At 40.5% G+C, this 21705-nt stretch overlaps 1 pseudogene; it reads left to right on the top strand.

Annotated features, from left to right (window-relative positions):
• Positions 1 to 571: 571 nt before the first annotated feature.
• On the top strand, positions 572 to 5865 carry LOC121941638 (P2Y purinoceptor 14-like; annotated as a pseudogene).
• The last annotated feature ends 15840 nt before the right edge of the window (positions 5866 to 21705 follow it).

Below are 21705 nucleotides of genomic sequence, written 5' to 3'. Positions count from 1 at the left end.
CCGGCAACACTCCCTGTTAACGGCTGTATGTGCTCTTTGCTGCTGTCTCTTTTCCCTCTGTAGGTCTGCTCAGGTGTGCTGCGTCACCTGACGAGGTGGCTGGGGCAGGAGGTTCTTTAAAAGCTTCTTTGACAGCAGCAGAGGAGGGAGTCTTCTGTTGTTGGGACCACAGACGTATATACAGTACGTAGACACCGCGTTGACTGTGTTGGCCTGTTGCCGTGATACGTCAGTGCGTCAGCCATATTGGATGTGGCAGGTCTGCCCTGTAAACAAATACAAGTGAACATAAAAACTGTGGGTTTTCTGAATAAAAAAGCACTTTTACATTTAACTGATTTTGATGAATCACTTTTATATTCAATGATTCATATCCATTTAAGTACTAATATTGACAATCACTGAGACAAAAGAATGAACAAAGTCCTCAAATCAAAATGAGACACTGCAGCTGGCAGTGAGTCTGAGGCATTAACACAGACTCACTCAGGTAGGCAGGATAACAGGGCTCCCACACGGATCATCCTCAGAATCAGATCAAAGCTAAAAACAAGGCCCCCCAGTGGCTCAGATGGTAGAGTGGGCACCCATGTACAGAGACTGTGTCCTCGCTGCAGCAGCCGTGAGTTCGAGTCTGGCCTTGGCCCTTTGCTGCATGTTATCCCCTCTCTCTCCTCCCTTCATGCTATATCTAAACTGTCCAATAAAGGCAAAAAAGCCCCTAAAAATATCTTTAAAAAAAGAAAAAAAGCTAAAAACAAAAGACAGGCAACTGAGTGTGCAGTGTTAAAGAGCGGACTGTCCTGTAAAGTCTAACTACATACCAGTGTCAAACAACCAGCTACAACATGGACAAAAAGACAGAAAAGACTGAACTCAGTCAGCAAGGGTCTAATATAATCTGGACCTGATTAGAGCAATAGTTTAGGGAGGAGTCAGGCCTGAGGCTGCATTCAACAACACTACATTATTACACTAAATAAACTTTTAGGAGGTTCCCAACAGATGCACAAACTGTGCCTGCAAGGCCTGTGAGCCTCCAGTGCAACGCAGCAGAAACTCTGATACTTTGTGTTATTTCAGTCTCTGCTTTTTATGCCTCCGTGCCAGCAATAGCCGAGGCCAGAGCGATTATGTTTTCAGTTTGTCCGTCGGGCTCATTCTTGTCAACACGATATCTCAAGAACACCATGAGGAAGTTTCTTCAAATTTGGCACAAAGGTTCACTTGGACTCACTGATGAACTGATTTAAAGGTCTTTGAAACTCTATAACTCTAAACTTTCACAAACATGGATGGAAACTGTAAGTGCAACTTGACTGCTGTATGGAGGCATACAACCATATGACTGTATTTCTAATTCACTATAATCTCTGTACGTTCATAAAGCAGATTCATATAACAGAATTCATACTGTACTTTACAATTAATTCTAAAGCATTTCCATCTGGACCTTTGCCCCGAGGGATTCAGTTTTTGGATAGCCAGAGTGTGCATGGTGCACCCAAAAGTCGAGCACTTGCTCAGTCGCTGTTGGGCTCAGCCAGCGTTGTACCTCCTTGTCACAAAATATATATATATATTTTTTTTTCAAAGCTTATTTTTTGGGGCTTTTATTGCCTTTAATGGACAGGACAGTGTAAGTATGAAAGACAGAGAGAGAGAGGGGGCGACATGCAGCAAAGGGTCAAGACTGGAATCAAATCCTGGCCGCTGTGGTGAGGATACAACCTCTGTACATGCGGCTCCACTTTATCCACTGAGCCACCAGACACCCCACAAAATATACTTATGACTTATGACTGTTTTGATAAAGAAGAGACTGAGAACGGATTTAGTTGTTCGATGTTTTTACCAGCACTCACTTACACTCACGAGCTTTAGTTAGCAAGAGAATGACATCACAGATACAGTGGATGAATTTAGTTTGGGTTAAAATGTCTTCAGTGGTAATGGAGGGGTGGTTATCAGATCTAGAGAGGAAGAATTCATCTCAACAACATTGCGTGTGTGTGTGTGTGTGTGTTTCTGTAAACGGAAATGTGACCCTGCTGTGAAGCCATCATAACCACATAAGTGGTTACCGTGAAAGCTGCATCGACTGAAGCATTGCACAGCATTGTCTTTTATTAGATATCCACTGACAGGAACTGGAAGGTAAATGCTGCAGGTATTTCATCCTCTCTTTTGCATTTTATCTGTTTTGATGTGGAAATTTGATTGCTATTATTTAATATCAATGAACCGAAATTATGACCATATTAATTACAACCATATATATAATATTTAATTCAAAACCATCCACTGATTCATACACACAATATATCTTGATCTTTCATTCACAGTTTTGTCTTTTTGGGTGACAGGTTGCTACAGTTGTGTTACTCAGACTGTTGTTCAGTGAAGCTGTTTTGTCCAATAGTGTGTTTGTGTGTATATGCTGTTCAGAAATGTGGATTTCACCTCTGTTAGATCAACCACAAAAAGTGATGGATCGAGCAGGAGAAGAGCCTACCGGACCTACAAACCAGACCAAATTCAATAGTTCAACTACCTGTGAATGGGATCGAACTTCAGCTAATCCCTTCTTTATGGTAGTGCTCAGTCTTGTGTTTCTGGTGAGTTTTAACACTATTACTTTGTTTCTTTAACAAAAGTCAGTCTGTTCAGAAGTTTCATGTCTTTTTTTTTTTAATAGAATTGGTTATTAATTTCCTGAGGAAATGACACAGTCATAGTCTTAGTGGTTAAACCACACTGGTTAGCATACCCTAACTGCTACATTAGCCAGACTTCTGCAGAAAATCTCAAAGACAATCCAGGATGGTACAACACAGATTCTCAGACAGCTATTTAACTGGTCATGAGTTAGCAAACAGAAAAAAATGTTTGTTTCTTTGGTTTGGCAAATACAACTTTTAAGTGTGGTGATAGCTAAATGTATATTAACCAGTAATGTGTCCTATAACCCTGAAATCTGTTAGCATTTCATCACCTCAAGTTTCCTCATCTCAAATGCAGTTGTTTTTTTTTGTTTTTTTAATTCATTTTTATTTCATTCTTTTATGGGTTTTTTGGTGAGAAGCCTGAAATAATGTTTGTGGTTAACACAAGCTTAAGAGACTTTCACTTTTTGTTCTACAACATAAACTATGTCAGTAAATGCCTCAAACTTTGAAGCTTTTATGATTCTTAAAAAAGGTAATTGTTAACAAGAGGCTAAATGAGGCTAAGTGAGTTTACAGAGCGTCATCACACAGAATCATGTCGAACACAACTTTCAGCCTTGTGGCGATGGTGACACGATCCTAGAGTGTTTTAGCCTAATATTACCTTTTTACTTCTGGTGATTACATTTAGGCTTCAAAAATCCTGAAAATAGTGCTCATTCGTGAAGGACATCTTGCTAAACAAAACATGTAAGATCATAAACATTTGTTAACACAGAGCTTATTTTCTTCAAATCCAAAATCCAATGGGAAAATCCCATAGGCTTTTTTATGAGGGAATCAGGGCATCGTTAGCCTCTGGGTTGTCCTGTAGAAAAACATCATTACAGGGGCACTCTATTCACAAAGCTTCCTTGTACAAAGAGTTGCTCCACAGAGACAAAATTCTTAGAATTTAAATTTGACTAGTTAAGACTAGGTCCTGGTAAAGATAAAAACTTATTCACAAAGGGTCTACAATCTCAAGAGAGCTACTACGGTGAAAAACTGTAGAGAGGACGACTTCTTTTTAAGCAAAGGAGAAAATGGTGCTAAGACAAAGAGGTCGAAGAAAAAATCTCCAAACACTGAATAACAGTGAGTTAATGAGATGGTAGAGATTAGATGGTGCAGAGATAATATTTGTGGTCGATCTCATTAGAGACTGGCTCTCATCTCCCACCCAACGCAATAACGATAAATGTGCCAGAAATGAAAGAGATCAGAGCAGTAGGATATTTGGCAATGGGAAAAATGCAGCAGTGCAAAAGTGTGATCACACAAACAGGGTTTTTTACAGCTTGATATTGGGATGAAGTTAATTTCATTTCAACTGGGTGTCCACTCCTGGCAGGCTCACTAAAGAGCATCTCTATGACAACCAATCACATCTTTCAAAAGAATGAGTAGCAGCAGGGTCAACCACATCTCCTCATTAAGAGAAAAGATTCTGTCTCTTCTTACTCAGAGCTGCTCTGAGACCTTTCCTGAAGCTCTCCTAAGCTAGGAGTTTGTGCTAGAAATTTTTAGGTTATATTATTAGCTCTTTGAGAGTATTCTTAGACTGATTTTAACTGGTAAAAACACAAAAGAAAGCAGTTTCACATTCTGTTACACAAATTCTGGGCTACTGAAGAAACACGGCAGTGCAATGTGGTAATATCATTGGAAAATGAACTGCTCCCTATGTCTCATGTGTCTCAAATGTTTCATTCTGAAGTAACAAAAATGCAAGAATTCTTATTTTCAGGTAAAGACAACATACTCATTATTTTACACTCCATTTCTGCCAATTTATCCCCCTAAATCTAAACACACTGAACTTTTAGATGACAATTCCTTTTTACAATTTGCTGTACTCATTGGCCAGTAAATTATTTTCTGTCATCTGGTCAAATCCAGCTCAAAATTATTTTGACTGACTGTGAAAGTTGTAAATTTTGAATTTCCATCCTTATCCTCTTATCTCTCCAGGTAGGTCTCCTCCTCAATGGCTTCATCATTAAGTTTTACTTATGCCGAGCTGAGCAGAAGGCGTCCAGCAGCATGATGGTCTACCTGAAAAACTTGGCAGCAGCTGACTTCCTGCTCTGCCTCTCTCTTCCCATCCGCATCATCCAGTATGCCAGCAACTCTGTCACCATCCGCCTGCTCAACTGCAACTTCGGCGTTGCCATCCTCTACCTTAACATGTATGCCAGCATCATGTTCATGGGCTACATCGCTGCTAACAGGTAGGCCAGACAGATTTGAATCTCATGTTTCATAAAACAGACTTCTTTTATAAAACAAATAGATAAAATATACAAATTTTATGTGTTTTCTGGCTGTGTCAAAATAGCAGAAACAGAAAACTACTAGATTCAAAGTACGGTTCCTTTAGGAGAAGAGGACGAGTGCTCTCATCAGTTGCACTTGAACCCTAAGCGTGTTGTGACCTAGTGCCCCGCATAAAACACACAGACTAACAACTTTGATTTGAGTGCCACAGAAGATAAATTTACTTTTATTTGTTGAATCTATTTGTTGACACCTGCCTCCCTTATCCAGGTATCTGAATGTGGTCCGTCATTCAGGAACTCACATCCTGCAGACTCTGCGGGCCGCTTACATTGTCTCCACAGTAACCTGGGTCTTCCTCCTGACTGTGATGAGCGCCTATGTCATCCTGTCGTTCACCCAGAAACCTTTGACCTCTGTCCCGGTGAGCTGTGATTACTTGCTCGGTGGACGCTTCACCGTGTTCTTCAAGATCATCCACGCCTGCTCCACCGCCCTGTTCCTGTTTGTCCTTGCCTCGCTGTTCTTCTTCTACTACAGCACCTCACGCAGGGTGTCGCAGGCCCAGCAGAGGCAGCCGGCGTCCTCCAGCTCCACGAAGCTTGCAAGGTCGCGCAGGAACATGTTAGTGCTGGTCAGCGTCTTCAGCTTTTGCTTCATCCCTTACCACCTGGTTCGCCTTCCTAAAGTTTTCCTGGGGAGACACTGTTCATGGGATAAGATTCTCTTCTACATGATGGAGCTGACTATCATAATGTCAGTTCTCAACGTCTGCCTGGACCCACTCATCTACTTCATCCTCTGCAAGAAGTTCAGGACCCAGTTTAGGCTGCGAGGGTTGTGTGGAAATTCATAATTACTGTTCATAACATTTTAACTGCTAATTGTAATAAGCAAAACATAATGAAAACTGATAATGTATTAACTACATCTATCACAACAGCAATTAGAACATAAAAATGATATTTAAAGCTATAAAACCTAGTATAAAAATGGCTTAATAAAAACTAGAAAAGAAAAAAAAAACAAAACAAAACAAAACAAAACAAAAAAAGCACCAATAAATAAGACTTGAAAGTACACCCTTTTTCTGCAACGTTCACTCAGCCCCTTCTTACCCTTCTCTCTCTATATATGTATCAGACCACAAATGAGACTGGAATTAGCCAGCTAGCAACCCCTGCAGTCCTTCTGCTTTGAGCCGCTTCTACAGCTGTTGCTGTTTAAATTTGGCTGGTGCAAACCCCCCAGACTCACAGGGGGCTGGTGGCCAGCAGCAGCACCAGGTCTAACCTGTGTAAAGGCAGCAACAGAAAGTTTGCTGATCTGGCAGGGAGTCAGGGCTGTTCGCTCAACATTTTCACTCTATCTCTGGAACACTTTGCCGATATTTTGTTTCATTTATTGTTAGACTCACTTTTAGACTCTCTTTTGATAAGTCCAACATCATTTTTTTGTGTTGCTTTGCAGTGTAAGCAGTTGTGCCAATGCTAGGATAGCAACTTTCTCTGCAGAATTCTCCACTATTGTATCAGGCTATCATCAGGAAGCATAATAGCTATAAATAATGTAAAAACTTATATAACTGCACCTAACATAACTGCAAATCGTGTGGTGAAATACTTAACAATAACTCAGGTAAAATGATATATTAAAAACTGATAATATGAAAACTGCAAATAACATAAAAAGTAATGTAAAAATGCAGCACATAACTTGTCGATTTTTTCCATTTTTTAAAATGTTAATAAAACTGAAAATGTAATATATGCTTATGATAAAAATGTTGAGCACATAATAAAGACAACATTCTGCATATAAAGTCATCACTTGTTACTTTTTTTCCAGTCAAGTCATGTCAGTTTCACGGGGGACTGCCGAGATGAGCAGCATCAAAATTAACAATAGGAAGACTGACAGTAATGGTGACTATGCTTTATCATTATCTTGCAGGTATTTGGTTGTAAACTGAAATATTGGACAAATTAAAACACTTTTACTTGATGATGTCAGATTAAGTTTTTGAATCATCACATTACAACAAATCCTTTGGGAAACATAAATGTTGTTTGAAACTTTATGAGAATCCTTTTTTTTTTTTTTTTTTTGGCGACATTTCAGTTAAATATTTTACCTTCCTTATCTGTAAATCAATGACTTACCCTGTGTTGAATTTGTAAAGATTTTTTTTCTACACAAGGGCATATAGATTTTGTTTCAACATTGGGGGCCACGCATTTAAAATAGGGGGTTTGGGCATCCTCCGCCAGGAAATTTAAGCATCTTGTAGTGAAACTTCATGTACCAATTTGTGCCTTTTTTCCATCAATTCATGGTGTGGTTCATGGTTTGTCAAAATAAAAGTCCTCTGCTACCTCCATGTTTCTGTTATAGTGCACAAATGCACCTGTATTAAATATTGAAGTGGATATTTTCCTTTCGCCGCCCAAAATATACACACCTGGACCATATTTTTCCATGTCTATGTGTTTAAGACACTGATGTGAGCCACCACCGAGCGATTATGATGATGTAAGCATTGGGAGCAATTAAATACTGGAACATTATCTCCAATAAAAGTTGTTATTTTTGCCCCAGGCTTAGATTGTTATTGTATGTCTGAATTATTTCTTTACCATTTGTTTGACCGGTCTGTTAGTTACTGTCCTGTCAAGCTGAAGTTTAATTCAGAAATCTCATCAAATGTCACAACCACAGAAAAACCATATCAAAATATCTATTTAAAAACTCTCACAAAACTTGTGCAGTATAATCCAAGTCTCATTTATCCAGTCGTATGCTCAGTACTTCCCAAACAGACAGCCCTTTCCAACAGGGACCTGACTCCATTGAGAGAAACAGTAATTTTACCTCGCTGAATATGGGAGCTGCTGGTCTGCTGCCGCCTACATCAGTTAATTTGTAATATAGTGGGATGTTGGTGTATTAAATGGTCAGTTTGGATTCAGCAAACTCACAAAATAACACAAACAAACTCATCCATCTATCCGATAGTTTTTGAGATATTTCAGTCTGGATCAAAAGAGGTTGAAAACCCGACCAACATGGCTACCCAATAACCACGATTGTCTTGAAAGGGGTTTAGTTTACTTTGAAGTCCTGTACTTCAAACACACACCCAGAGACCTTTTTGAATACATTGTTTGAGTAGAGAAGCCGTTATTATACAAGTACAGAGTTACCTGTACTCTCCTTTTTCCCTCTCCTCTCCTCTGATCTCCCTACCAGAGGACTTGACTTTAACAGCGCAGTTATTGATGGCTCATCTCAGACACAGAGAGAAATCAAACCCAGGGCCTTCTGAATGATGAACCAAGAAAAGGCCATCGACAGCCAATCTTTCTTCTGTTCCCACATATTTCTCTATCTTTACTCTCACTCTCTTTCTTTTTATCTCAATCTCTGTGTCAGGTTCAGAGGAAGTGAGGAGGAGAGGGAGAGAGGTGAAGCCGCTGATTTTCTGCCAGGTTTTGTTCCTGTCGACATATAATCCATGTTAATAAATGGCTTTTGAGGTCATCACGATGTAGCCGGAGGGAAAGTAGGAGAGATAAAGCAGCAGGCTTAACAGAAGTTTCTGTGTGTGTGTGTGTGTGTGTGTGTGTGTGATAGAGAGAGAGAGAGAGAGAGACAGAGAGAGAGAGCTTTGAACCAGGTGCATGCTAGTGTGCTATGTGGACAAAAGTATGTGGACACTTGAACATTTCACCAAGGTTGTAGGTTTTGTTGCAACATTTGGACGGGGACACATACTAAGCAGAGGATCTGGGGGTCCTCCCCCGAGACATTTTGAGTGTTGAGCCCCTAAGGCTGAACAGACAGGCAGTAAAGCAGGTGGAGGCCTTCAAATACCTAGGCAGTTAGATTGATAACCTTCTGTCTTTCTCCCAACACACTGACTCAGTGTACAAGAAGGCACAACAGCGCCTGTTCTTGCCAAGGATTTGATGCCAGAAAGGACATTTTAACAGCTGTGTACAAATCACTCATAAAATCTTTACTCACTTTTAACATCTCATCCTGGTTCAACTTCATCTCTGTTATGAATAAATCAAAGCTATTCCAGATCATTACACAAGCAAGTAAAGTAACTGGTAAAACTCAAACTCCACTGTCAGTACTTCATACCCAAGCAGCTGAAAGGAAAGACAATTACATTACAAAAGATCCCACTCACCCTCTGCACAAGTTTTCCAGCTACAACCATCAGATTGCAGCTATTAAGTCCCCTTGGCCAAGAAAAAGACGTCTAAAAATTCCCTAATTCCAACTGCCATAAACATCTGAAATAAAAGGTAAGGATCCACATGTCTACATAAACACTATGCCACTTTGCACAAAGGAGTTAATTGTTATTTTTATTATGTCAAAATTACTTTATTAGGTATTTATACTGGGGCTCTTTTTGTTTTGGGTTTTTTTTAGGAACACTTGTATGTTCATTGTCCAAATTTGTTTTACACTTTATGTTGGGACATGTCCAAAATGATTTTCTGTCACAACAGACAATAAAATTTTCTGAATCTTTCTGAATTATCCCGAAGTTTTCTCCATCAATTTATGGTGTGAATTGCAGGGTATTACTGATTCAGTTGTGCATAGTTACTTCTTGTTCTGTTAGTTTTAAGGTAGACTGCATCCATTTTTGCACAAAGCCATCACCTACTATACCTGAGGCATTGTTACGTCTATAAGTTGCGTTCGAGCAGCAACCTCCAGGGCTAAAAAGTGAAGACAATGCCAAAGTGCCAAAAACTGTAGTTCCTCTGCTGTCCACTTGAGGCTGGCTCCAAAACAATCATGCCCCATAGACCCTCTCTGTTAAAATGTCCAACTTTACAGCAGAAATAAACATGTTTACAGCCTGGTACAAAACAAAACATTTTTTTTTTGTATAGTTAATTTCAACATTCATGACAACAGTAAAGGGGGTGATTTTTAAGTAACTCACCTGTTCACGTTTTATGAAGGTTTAAAGTTGCAGATAATCACAGCTGGGACTGCTCTGAGTGACAGGTTGTCTGCAGTACATCACCTCAGTCTTTGAGTCTAATCCACCCCTTGCTCCTCCACAATTCCAACCTCTCATCCAAATATGTTTTTTGTTTTTGTTAAATATGGTTAAAAAATGGCGGAAATGCTAAACTTTTGGTTTAAAAGAAAATGGCGCCCACAAACCAGTGGATGACGTCATGGTAGCTACATCCATTAACTAAACATTGCATCTTAGAGGTTTGTTGAAATAAAAATCCTCTGCTACTTTTATGTTTTTACTGGGGGAGACAAATGCACATTTGTGGCATCATGGCGGTATGAAATGCACTGAGTGGCGTCAGTTTTTAACACCACCAGCAGCTACCGGGATAAAAAGAACAAGAAGTCCATAGGGCAGGTAGGAGGGGAGATGGATATGTCCAACAAACTCTGACTTTCAGCCTGCTGTATGCTTCCTGTGTGAATGCTGAAGTAGGCCATGCTTTTTCTAAGCCTTACCACATGCTTCTGTTGCAAAACGAAATAAACATAAAAACATGTAAGGTTATTTTGAAAAAGACTGTATGCATGTAAAGAGCACAAACTGTACATTTGCGGTAAAAACTGAAGTGTATTTTGAAAATAAACAGTGCATATAACAATTGTAATTTGATATACAGCCTCAGCACGTCCAAAAAGATGCAGGAGGGTACCTGTAGCACATCACAGTTAGACAGAAAAGTTAACCGACAAAGCAGCAGTATTCGATTGTTGGGATAAGAAAGTGTTGGGGAACCAAGGCGATGTCAACCTCCGTGTTTGCCTACAAACGTCAACCCTGCAGCACTCTATTTTCTGTGTTTTCATCACTCTGACCAACAACTTTCAGATAAACACAGTCATGTGATCTATTGTTAAAATAAAAAATATTGATTAAAGCTGCTTTAAGTTCCCACAGCTAAAGCCAAAACATAGAAAACAGGCCCTGAACAACCTAATGAAAATAAATCAAATTTGGCCATACTGAATTATGTTATATTATCAATTTATTTGTTTTTTAATCTTTATTTTTTCTCATAAAAATAGAAAACAAATAAAAAAGAATAATCTTGTAAACTAAGCAAGGCAGATAAGAAAATGACGACTTCAAGCAAAACACATCAGAGCAAACTCTGGAAAATTCCAACCAGACCGAGCTGAATAGTCCACCTTTGTTAAGATATGGGGGCGTCTTATAAAATTTCTAGCAGGGGAGAAAGCTATAGAAGTCTTCTTAGATGACGCATAATTATGTATATTTGTATTTACTGTTTCTCTTTTTTTTCTATCTTCTGGGCCATCAATTGTATAGGTAGCATTTTAATTCACTGATTATTTATTTTAGACCTTAATGTGATGGCCTGTCTTAGCAGTTTTATTAAGATGATAGCTTTCTATGAATTTTCTGTATTGTACCTTACTTGTTTTATGTTTTAAAAAAATCTAATGAAACTACTTGTTCAAAAAATAAAATAAAATAAAATAATAATAATTTGACAAGATTTATCATTGGACTTAAAAATCTGTGTTTTGTGCAGGTCTTGAGTCCCAATGTGCATCTAAATGTGTATTTGTATGTGCCACAGTCCCGAAATAGCAGACTCAAGGTCATAGTGTGTCACAGGGACCATATGTTCACTGTTTTTAGCTCTGCTTCCTCTGTGCCAAAGGCCGAGAGGCTGAGAGGAGTCTGCATGTTGTGCATTGGCTTCGTGTAGTTATGAATGAGGAACTACCTTTGTTAACACTCACACTGACACAGATGAGCACACACTAACAGATGTTTATCAATGAAACAGAGAAACCCTCAGCGCTGTAGCATCTCTCTGAACCACTGGATGGCACTGCTCCTCCTTTCTCCTCTCTTTCTCCATCACTCCCTCCCTACCTCCTCCTTCCTTTCTCTCTCACCCTTTCCCTGCGTCTCCTCATCTTGTGTAGGAGGAAGATTAGAATCGCCAGAGAGCACAACGAGGATTACCAGATCGATATCGGAGACAATCTCTTTCTCCCATCTCTTTTACATGGTCTATCCCTTCATTTCCCTCTCCTCTCTGCCTCTGCCACTCACTCGCTCTCTGTGGTTAATTTGTGTTTTCACCCTCTGCCCTTCAAGTCAGTCATTGCTCCTGGGTGTATAAGGGAAAATAAGAGAAAGAGAGAACGGGTGGAGAATGGGGGGTGGACAGATAAGCAGACAGACATGCTGAAATATTGGAAAGAAGAAGACAGATACAGCTGCAAGACAGAGATGAGAGATTCTGTTTCCTTTCACTCCACAGATACTATTGATTCATCCTGACCTGCTTGCACTCACAGTCATAATATGCAATGCTGTTAATTCATTACACAATGGCACGCTGAGCTGAGGCTCGGGGAGAGAGACAGGGTAACCCATTTCACAGACGGACACGGATTCATAGCTGAGTGCCGATGATGAAAACACCTAGAGGTATTTTCCTGTCCTCTCAGACAGACTGAGGCCTGAGAGGAGAGCAGAGCAGAGGAGAGGAGAGGAGAGGAGAGGAGAGGAGAGGAGAGGAGAGCAGAGGAGAGCAGAGGAGAGGAGAGCAGAGGAGAGGAGAGGAGAGGAGAGGAGAGGAGAGGAGAGGAGAGGAGAGGAGAGGAGAGGAGAGGAGAGCAGAGCAGAGGAGAGGAGAGGAAGAGAGAGGAGAGGAGAGGAGAGCAGAGGAGAGGAGAGGAGAGGAGAGCAGAGGAGAGGAGAGGAGAGGAGAGCAGAGGAGAGCAGAGGAGAGGAGAGGAGAGCAGAGGAGAGGAGAGGAGAGGAGAGGAGAGGAGAGGAAGAAAAGACAGAAATAAACACAGGTGCACAGATCCATGCAGGTTTAAAATAGCAAAGATCGAGGAGCCTTGTTTGTCCAGTTCCCGGGTATACAGAGAGGAGCTAAATGAAATCCTACAAAAAGAAGATTAGTCAATAAACTCAGGTAAACACTTATAGATATACTGGTGTGTGTGTGTGTGTGTGTGTGTGTGTGTGTGTGTGTGTGTGTGTGTGTGTTGTGTTTGTATGTGAGAGGAGGGGTAGAGAGGAGCTCATCTTTTATGTATGAATGTTTGTTTAGCTGCACTTGCAGCTGTGCCTGGGTTACTTCCCATCTCAGTCACACACAGCTGACTAATAAACCCTCTCACCACTTTTAAACACACCACTCGACTCTGACTCCAATTAAAACAGTCTGAATGTCACTATATTTACCATATTATGTCCAAACAATCCTTTCTGCAGCTTAAATTAAGTGTATTGGTGTGTAAATTTATATATTAAAAAAAAGAAATATTCTCATTTGGTCTGGTGTGGTGCTGAGTTATTCGCATGAGCGGACTTGTACTTGTGTGTGTGTGTGTGTGTGTGTGTGTGTGTGTGTGTGTGTGTGTGTGTGTGTGTGTGTGTGTGTGTGTGTGTGTGTGTACTGGCCACCTCCTGCTACAGAGTTCTGCTTAGGACAGTGTGCTTCACAATCATCTGTTCCCGACCAAACACGCATTTCCTGTGTCCAACTGAGATCCAAGCTGGCCACACACACACACACACACACACACACACACACACACACACACTTTTCTCTTGCATGATCGACCAAAGTAAAGTCTGCCAAAACTCATGGCCGTATATCAACAAATACCAAAAAAACTAATGTGAGTAACACATGTGCATGCCGACACACATGCACACGAATCAAACATGACTCTACAGATGTGCGTGTGTGTGAATCTCATTGATATGCATGAGCGAAGGCGTGTTATTGGTTCCTACGGGCTCGTTTGGGGCTAATTAGAGAGAGTAATGAGATAAGAGGAGTGGGAGTGGGAGGCGATGCTCTGATGGATGTGGGGAAGGGGACGGCATCTCAATGAAGAGAGACTCCGAGGGAGGGAGAGCGATCAAATTAGAGGATGAAAGGGAACAAGAGGGAAGGTAGCGAGGACGGAGTAATGCAGAGAATCAATAATGTGGTTTAAAAGGGAACCTCGGCGTCTACGGGTAAACGTTCCCAACAAAGTAGATCATCTCGACTCTGCTGCAGACGTGTTTCTGCTCAGTTAAACTTCAGTTGTGCGCATACTCACGATCAATTATTTATTTTCATGTCTGTCCCCAGTACTTAACACTGGGAACCATGCAGTGAGACTGTCAGCGTTAGGGTTTACTCCGTAAAATCTGTTTGGAGCAAACATAAAAGGAGCCATTTCAGGGGAGCACTGTGATGTTTTATGGCTTCTTAAAATCATTACACAGCTAAAAATGACAGGAATAGTGTGTTCGAGAAATGGTGTATTTGCTTTCTTGCAGAGGTTTTGAAGAGAAAATCTACACCTCTTATGTCTGTTTACTAAACATGAGGCTACAGCACATGGCCGGTTAGCTTAGCTTAACATTAAGAATGGAAACTGTACATGGCAGAGAATGTCTTACACATAACCCCAAAAATGTTTGTTCTTCACACTGTGTTCAGACAAAATGTAAAGCAAGTTTTGAGGTCAAAGTCAATGGGAATACAGGACTAGCACCGTGGGCAACGCCAGTTAACATGAACCCGCTCTTGCCTGCGTTAAAAACATGTTGACTTGAGAGAAAAAATTTATGTGAATCCCAGGGCTTAATTCATCTGCATAATAAACATGCAGAGAGAGAGAAGAAGAAAAAGAAGATTGACGGGATGAAAACAACACAGTGGAGCGTCTAGAAACAGAATGGGTTGGGTTTTTTCAGCTGAGTTCAGTCGGAGGCTAAGCTGAACAAAGACACATAGACACCATGTGTCCAATATTAGGTCGCTTACAGCCAACGTCTGTACAGTCATGTGTTTGGAGCAAATATATTACACAGACTGCACAAATGGTGCAAAGGACAAATTTGTGAAAATGATGGGTGCCATGCCAACATGTTACCACTCCAAAAGCGTCACATGGTGCCGCTCTGTCAGGACCCTCCGCATCCACCTATGACGTTTTAGGTATCCTTCTGCGTGATCTGCTTTCGCTCCGGGATGCCATTACAGTGGTGTCAACAAATGCACATGGTGGGATGACGCAGCCCGTTAACGTGATGTCACAGCCTGCAGAAAGCAGCATGCTCCCTATGTTTACACAACAGCACGGAACCGTCACGATTTTTAGGATTGGGCTACAAAGTCACAGATAGTTAGGTTTAGGCAAAAGAGGCACATGGTAAAGTGTTGAAAAAAATACACACACATCCAAGCAGGAGGTGAACTTCGGACTTCTACACAAAAGGCAGTCGTTTTTGGGATCCATCAACCTCCCCACTTGTCCATCCTATAAGCACACTCGCACTCCTTATCTTACGTGGTCACCAGCAGCATCTTTACCTGATGCTGTCTTTCAGCATTTCATGCGCATGCGTGCGGTTCTGTTCGGCTGTCTGGCAGTGTATCGCATGAACACGTTCTCATCCGACATATTGCAGCCGCATTTCAGTTAGTTGCTGAAAGTGACTTTTGGTTTCACACCTAAAGCACTGACTGAGCGGAGCTATTGGATGAGTACTGAGTGAGTACGGGCTGGTCCTGCCACTGTTTCGATGGCCAAACATCCGACATTGCCCACTGCTCCAAAGTCCAGTTTCTCCAAAAACACACTCCCTGCAATTATTTTAAGTTCCTCAAAAAGGTGTTTTAAGCCAAATCATGATAACCTAGCCAGGTGGGTTTTGTATCTCATCCTAATCACACCCTCACCACATCATTGTGGACAAATATACTGACTCTATGGTTTACAGAAATGTAATGAAAGCATTTTTTCCTGGCAATGGGAATGGGAATGGGAATGTCAGAGGAATGGGCTTCCGGTTTAATGGGACATTTTTCGGATGTCATAAGCAGTGTCGCCATCTCTTTTCTAATGAATTAACCAAATTAAAGTAGCTAGCACTAGCGCCGAAATTTGATATAAGTTGCCAAATGATGTCTTTGGCAAATTTGTATATTTGTGATGTCATTATGCAGTAAGTAAGTAAAACTTTGCTGACTTGGATTCAATAGAAAAATCTTCAACAAGTTATTTGAATGGCATGAAAGTCAGGGCACTTACAGTGCACCACTTTCACACCCTTCCAATCAAAGCAAATTTCCCAATATATCTAAATTATTCCTTGAAAAACAACATCACTGAGCCAAAGAAATTAAATTGCAAACATGAGCTCTGGTATTCTTTCTGTAGTTATTAATATTGGAAGATAAGAAGAAATTCACAGGTGAAAACAGATTTTGCGAGCTGTGCCATTTAACTAGAAATAGAGCCCCCTCTTTCTCTTCTGTGTTGAAAAAACTACTGAGTGTCAATATTTCATGAAATGACAAATCCCTGAAATAGTGTTAGAAGACCCAAAATTGGAATGATTTTAATTGTATCATAAGAAAATGTTTGCACTGCAGTCTTGAGCTACTTTATATTAATTTGTGGTATCTGCAGGCTGAGCGTTTTTGTATGCGAGACACAATAATAAAACCTTCATCATCATCAGTCATCTGAGCGGAGAATACTGCTGTCTACATTAAGTTTATGTTTCCCAAGTGATTCTGCGGTGCAGTCTGTGTGTAGTTTAGTTTATGTATGCAAACGTTTACGTCGTCATTTAGACTTTATTGCTTTGAAGATTCAAACTATGCTGACACAGCGGTTAACTTTCATCAAAGTTTAAACGCCCCAAATGCAGCTTCACATATTCAAGGTGACTTTTTTTTTTTTGTTTTGATTGATTGATTAGGTTGATTTCATTTTAGCGGAAAGGCACAACAAACTGATCTAAATCCTGAAAAATTCAGGAAGCTTTTACCTTCACATAAATATTAGAATGACTTTAAACCTGATGTCACAGGGGTGAATATATGCAGTAGAGGACGGAGGACTAAAAGCAGACAGAGTCAGATCAATGATCAGGTGTGTATACAGACTTACAGGCAGGCAGGCAGGAGCAGGAATCATGAGGCAGATAGGGGTCAAACTTATCCAAACGTGTTGAGCGTGGGTCTGGCAGAGGGTCAGGCAGGTGCAGGTTCCTGGTAAACGGTAAACGGATTGCATTCATAAAGCGCGTTTCAACCTTTGCCTCTCATTCACACACACATTCACACACTGATGATGGCGGAGCGAGCTGCTGGCCTGCCCATCAGCGGCAATTTGGGTTTAGGTGTGTTGCTCAAAATCCAATTCACCAGAAAAAATGTTGACTTGGTACCTCCCTACTAACCATTGATATGTTGTATTTGTATGCTATTATGTGATCTTTCTCACTGGTTTGAACAGACCACATCACATCACTCCTGTCCTGGCTCCCTGTCTGTTTCAGAATTGATTTTTAGGATTTTACTGATCTCTTTTAAAGCTCGTATGGGTCTGAAATGCTGACCCAGGTGGGGGCCTCCTGGTCGTTCCAAAGTCGAGGCTCTAATCTAAAGGAGACGTTCCTTTTGCCATCAGGGCCTCTCGACCTACATGAGGAGATAAAGCTCGCAGAATCAGTGACGAGTTTTAAATCACTTCTTAAAACTCAGACTTGCTTTTATGTTATGTCACATTTATTTATTTATTTAATTCATTTTTTTTTAAATCCCTCTTTGCTGCTCTTACTCTATTTATCTGTTCCTTATCCTTCAGATGTCCTGTTCTTAACATTGTTTCATGTTTTATTTATTTACTTCATCTAATTTGTTATTCATCTTTTTTTATCTTATTTTTGTTTTATTCCCACTGATGTGATGTTATCTTATATTCTTATATTATCATCCGTTATTGCATTAGCTTTCTAAAACTTACTTCATTTAGTACTTTACCTTTTGAGATGTGACTGTTTTATCTCCTTTATTGCTAATATTTGCTTCATCCTTGTTGACCTTTTCTATACACATTTTGTTTGGTTTTTTGTTTGAATTTTCTACACCGCTCTCTGTTTGGCATGTTTGTTGATGTTTATTTTATTATTCCCTTTTGTTTTCTTGGAGCAAACTTATAAAAACATTAAGAGTGGAAATCAATTTAACTATCTTTATTCCAATTTATTCTCAATTTTTGCACGGGTAATTTAGTGATGTCGTCACAGCTGAAGTCTTGAAACAAAACCGAGTTCTTTTGTGTCTTTTTTGCCAAGTACAAGACCAAATAAGAATATAGTCAAGTCTGAGACGACACTGTGCATCTTAGTAAACCAGGGATATGTTACATATATATGCTATTATGTAACAGATACATTTGAACTTCATGTTTTGACAATGATGTTCGCAGGTTTGGGTGCAAAAACAGCTTGAAAAAAAAATCATGTGTTGACTTAGAATACATGGTTTTGGGAGGCACAATCCCACTCGGAAAGTCAGCCATTTCTCTGTCAAACAAGTCAATAAAAAAGAACCAGCTTTGTTGTTTCTGTCAAAGAGAGGTCTGCTGTTCAGCAGGTGGTATCCAGCACTTCGATGACAAAAGAAGGCTCATATGCCACTTTAAAAATATTGATATGATACAAATAAAAACGTGCAAATGTAACATACTTATATTTTGCAGAATCAAAGCCAACATTTTCTTCCAGTGATTGGGATGTGCTGAAAACACTGACATGTGGAAAGAAGGAAATGGGGATCAAACTACAAACCTTGTGATGAATTAATCTTAATTAACATCTTCAGAGCCTCAAATGTAACAAGACAACAGGCTACAGGGATCAGAGTCTCAGGAGCAAGAAGTGGCACAAACTAGGGGAAAAGAGGCTGAGATATGTACTGCAGGGCTGATGAGTGAAAGTGGGAACAGGTGTGTGGGGGTGGGGGGTGACCAGGATGGGTAAGAAAATCTGAGGTCATAGGCATTAGCTGGAGACGGGTACAGAGAACCAGTCCGACAAATCAAGAAACCAACTATAAAGCAATGACACGTGTTGTTAGTATCCATAAGGGTTTTTTTTGTATCTTTGCAGCCCTTGTCTGCACTTTTATTGTTTTTAATATTTTTTATTTTGAAAAAATGTAAATCATTTCATAATTTGACCTTTTACATATTTTCTCTTTACTTTTTATTATAAATCTGTATAATTTAACCCCTAGAGACCTCAGCAAAATGTCTTAATTTGTCTCAAAAACACAAGAAGAAGGCAATGAGCATTTTAAGAAGAAATGAGGCAGAGATTTGCAAGAAATTAGAAAAAGGTACAAGAATGGCCTGAGAATTAGAAGATTATTGAGTGGGCAAAACCGCTGCTGGCAACATGCCCGCAAACTAAGCCTCCATTACTCCAGTTACATCTAAATAAAAGAAAAAAATCAATATTAACACTAACAGAAAAATTCAGCTTGTTTAAAACTTTCACTTATTAACGAATCGCCCCAAACGCCAAACAGCAAAATTTCAGTCTATTTAAATATTCAGCTGCTGAGTCGGAATAAGGGGAGATTTTCATCACTCTTCCTGTTCGTCACCAGATCTTAATTCATCTGAGCAGCTGTGTCAGATTTTGGAGCGACATGTAAGGCTGCGCTCTCCTCCACCCTCGCCAAAACATCTTTTTAGAAGAACGGTGTTAATCTCTCCAGGCGAGACCTCACAAAAAGGTGATTTGTGATGGATCAATGCCTCACTGAGACGCTCAATGTCAGTTTGGTTTCATCAGTCAAACCTTAGAAGCTCAGCAAATTTTTAATCAGGAGGAAAATCCTCATGCTTACTCTGCTTATTTATTTCTGCTTTATTTACTTTTTCCTTTTTTAGCTTCCAACTCAGACTTTCCTATTGTGCAAGCTTATGGGTAAATGCACCACATTTACACAAGCTTTGATTCAAAGCACTTCACATACACACTCGTGCAAACAGCCATGCAGGGCGCCGTCCGGACCGTTTGAGCAATTCAGCATTCAACATCGTGCTTGAAAACACTTCAACACGCAAATAGGAGGAGCCAAGGAACCAGCCCGCCTTGTGATTAGTGGACCGGCAATTTTTTAATTGATTTAATAACTCTCCTAAATGAAGTGTACACATTTGTTTGATGCAGTGTTTTAGTTAAGAACACCTAAACTGAGATCAAGTTATGACCAAGACTTTGAGGGGTCAAGACCAAGACATGCGAACCATCGTCACTTCTTAAATTGATCTGAAAGATCCACATTTACATTTTAAAAAATCCACAGAAAACAAATGAAGAATCTTGGGAATTTTGTGTTTGGGAAATTCCATTTGTTTTCTGTGAGCAAACAAATACAAACTAAAATTAATGCACACATCTTTATTCAGTGCTCCTTTTTCTGCACAGGTAATATAGTGATATTCCTGCAGTTGTGGTCTTGAGATAAAATCCTGAGTCCTCTCTGTCGGAGGCCGAGACAAGACCAAGTAAAAATCCGGTCAAATTTTTATAAAACTGGTATGAAGTGAGCGAGGAGTAACTGCTGTTTGTGTAATCTGAAACTTTGCAGCCGTTTCCTCGGCTGACAAGTAAAACTACATTGTCTCTGCACTGCAACAGCGGTTGTACAAGAAACATCTTGACCAGATTCAAACCATGTCTACCAATTTGATACTTAAATGTTGCAAATTGCAGCATCCAGTAGCTCCTCAAATCCTTGCTACTTTTTGCTATATTCTTCTAATTTTCCGACTCCATGGTCTGCTGAAGCTTTTCTACGATAGGGATCACTTATCAACATCAGCTGACAGGGCAAAAGACTTCGATTCAAATTCAGAAAATGCACTGCAGGACTTGTATGATGCCATCAGCAGAAACATGCCCAAGCAACCAGATGAAATTTTTCATCGTAGCTGGTGATTTTAATCAGCTCATCCTTCAACTCCAAAGATGCAGCAAGATCAAGGACAAATTGTAATGTCACTTTTTAAACTATTTTTACAAAAATGACTAATAAATCTACGTTGTACGTTGCTGATTTACATTACTACACAAAATCCCCAAGCGCATCGCAAACCCTCAGGCCTACACAAGACAATTTCAACTTTTGCAGCATCCCTCCTGCACAGAACATGGCCGACAGACCGACCAAACGTCAGCGAGAGTCGCCATTAGCGGTCTGGTTTGGATAACGACACCCTCAGCTTCCCACGGTGGTCCCTGAGGAGATGATCATCCAGGTGACAATAAGTGACAACAGCGAGTCTGACAGGTTTGTGAGTGCATGTGTGACTGAGTGAGGGTTTACCAATGCAGCGTGATTCTAACTGGCTGGTTTGCCCTCCCCGATGTGCACCGACTTCTATTAATAGAACAGCAGCCCGGGTGGAACCTGATGCCTCTCTTCTCTCTGCAGACCCCCACATCCTCTCACCCCTGTTTTTTTCTTACGATCAAGAAAGCAGAGCAGCCACCTCCATGACCTCCTCCTCCTTCTCCTCCTCCCACTCGTTCGTGTTTCCCTCCCAGGCTAGTCTTTCAGCCTGTGTCCTTGTTTAATAGGCTGATCCCTCCATCATTAATTAAACATGATTGCAGGCCATGTGTCTCTCCGTGCGCTCGGCTCTGCATCGACGTGCGTTTAGGCTACGCGTCCCTCTCCTCCTCTGCTCCCTCTCTCCCACATCAGGATTTTATTTCTCGACTCTCTTATCCCTTTTTACCTCTCCTCATTCTGTTTCCTCCTCTCCCTCCTCTGTCCCCCTCAGGTGGTCTCTTTTAACAGCAGTAAATTATTCATCAGGCTGATATCCG

This window comes from Plectropomus leopardus, chromosome 3 (assembly GCF_026936395.1).
Source record: "Plectropomus leopardus strain MGB_pleo_1.0 chromosome 3, ASM2693639v1, whole genome shotgun sequence".
Classification (NCBI taxonomy): domain Eukaryota; kingdom Metazoa; phylum Chordata; class Actinopteri; order Perciformes; family Serranidae; genus Plectropomus; species Plectropomus leopardus.
The sequence above is the reverse complement of the archived record's forward strand: the minus strand, read 5'-3'. Positions and strand labels throughout refer to the sequence as shown.